Source organism: Humulus lupulus, chromosome 4 (genome assembly GCF_963169125.1).
Source record: "Humulus lupulus chromosome 4, drHumLupu1.1, whole genome shotgun sequence".
NCBI lineage: Eukaryota > Viridiplantae > Streptophyta > Magnoliopsida > Rosales > Cannabaceae > Humulus > Humulus lupulus.
In genome coordinates, this window is record NC_084796.1 from 144061269 (window position 1) to 144063512 (window position 2244).

The window sequence follows — 2244 nt, forward strand, 5'->3', positions numbered from 1 at the left end:
AATCAGTGGACCCCACTAAGTTATAAATCAATTGATGAGTCATCAGATGACGTGTTTGATGACATGGCATCCTACGTGTATGCTGACATGGTTTTTGTAGTTTTACGTGTCTGATGATGTGGCATCATATGTGGCATCCTACGTGGCATCATATGTGACATCCTACATGGCATCCTATGTGGCATTTTGCGTGGCATCATATGTGGCATCCTACGTGGTGTCATTTTATTAGCCCACATAGCATTATTTTATTGGTTTGTTACACAATTTATATTTTGTTCAAATTTAATGGTTATGTGTAGGTAAAAGATAATAACAGTTATTTATAAATGTTATATATTAGAAATAAACTAGAAAAAAACCATTCAATAATAAAATGTTTAATGCTAAAATTCTTTATAATGTTTAATACTAAAATAAGTCATAAAGTTATCATTTTAAGGTTACCCCTACCAAAATAAAAAAAACTTCATAAAGTTCATTCCTTAGTAAATTAATGTAAATAAACTAAGAATCATCTTGTGACTCCCGAACTGAAATAGATGGCGACTCTCTTAAATTTGCATTTGAAGCTTGGTCTGTTGGAGGTGGTGGAGGCGGTGCCATCAAATTGTTATGACGAAGTATATCCACAACTACACTAAGTTGTTCGTTAGTAGCATTAAGGCGGGAAGTTGTATCATTAAGTCGTTCAACTAACTCTTCATAAGTTGGTTGATTACCCACAATATTTTCACGATGTGGGTAAACCAAACTTATGAAACAAAAGCATGTGGTGTTATAACATTCATTTCTACCAGTATATTTGTTATTCCATCTGAAAAAAAGAAAAGTAAATTACACAAATTAACACACTGTCACTTTATAAGTTTTACTTCACTTACCCAATTTGTACATAATTGAACATGGAAAATGAAAATATAGAAATGAAAAACAGATATCATATAAAATTCCAGCATGTAAAGTGTAGCAAGAGAAAGATGTCTACCAGTATAAGCAATCTATTATTGGATTCCAAATAGTGATCAACGGCTTCTTTCATAGGAAGTAGAGGTGGAACTTGCATAGTCCTTAGTTGAGCTTCCACAATAGTATCATTAAGTTCACTGAAATGGAGAAACAAAAAATAACACTAGATTAGAATAAAGCCTGAAAAAGAAACACTAGTTAGTATGAACAAATAAATATTTTTGCTTCTTAGAACAGAAGTGAAATTTGAAATCCTAGAATACATGTCAATCTCCACATTGAGAAGGTTTCATTATCTATAAATCATACATGCTGATGCTAATGCTATATATGAGCATACCTAACAAAGGTTGCAGCCCATTCTTGAGATGTATGAGTTGTTACATGCATGAAATTATGCTGGTGTCTCTTTTCTCTTTCATCAGCTGGCATATTCAAAGCATAAGCAATGGAAGCAGCAACTTCTGTGATATTCCATGGATTTACTAAAATGGCACCAGCATCGAGCGATTGTCCTGCACCTGCAAACTAAATTTAAATGGAATAAACAAGAAGATGCAAGCCCGAAGAACTATGAAGACAATGCGTTGAACAGAATTCACAACAAAGTATTCTTTTTTTCCTTTTTCTTTTTTTATTGATAATTTAAGCTTTTCTGATGAATTTAACAATGGAAAAAACCTACCATGCAAACTCAGAGAAAATATAAAGTTAAATTACCTCACTCAGAATGAGGACTCCTTTCTTGGATGCTTGGCAAGCAACAAACTCATAACTCACAAGATTCATTCCATCTCTAAGAGAAGTAACAAGTGCAACATCTAAACAAGGAAAAACAAACATATAAACAAAATTACATGCATATAAACAGAAATGAAAAATATCTATATTTATTTTTATATATGCATAGATATATAAAATTTGTACCGGAAAAAGAAATAGCAATTGAGTTACTCATGGTAAACAAAATTAATTAATTGAAGGCACAATTGCCTTCTGTTGTTTCACCATATTAATGTATTACATGATTGAGTTACCATAGGAATCACTACAAACTAGGCAGCCTAGGAACAATTTACTTATCTAAGACAAAATTGATTAACGGTTTTGTTACAAAACAAAAATGAGTACCAGTAACAGCATACAGAGCGCACAATGCGTGAAAGTCAAGAGATCGGTCTTGTACAAAGAAGAGAAAATGGTTTAGCAGTCTTGACATAATCATTGAACAAAATTGTAAGAAAATCAGGTTCAAAGAAAATGAGAGACAGAAAC

At 32.3% G+C, this 2244-nt stretch overlaps 1 long non-coding RNA gene across 1 annotated transcript; it reads right to left on the minus strand.

Annotated features, from left to right (window-relative positions):
• Window positions 1-304: 304 nt before the first annotated feature.
• On the minus strand, window positions 305-1491 carry LOC133829207 (uncharacterized). The gene is made up of 3 exons (XR_009891618.1): window positions 1310-1491; window positions 989-1106; window positions 305-817 (listed from the first exon to the last, which is right to left on the minus strand). It is a non-coding gene; the product is annotated as an uncharacterized LOC133829207 (long non-coding RNA).
• Between the last annotated feature and the right edge of the window lie 753 nt (window positions 1492-2244).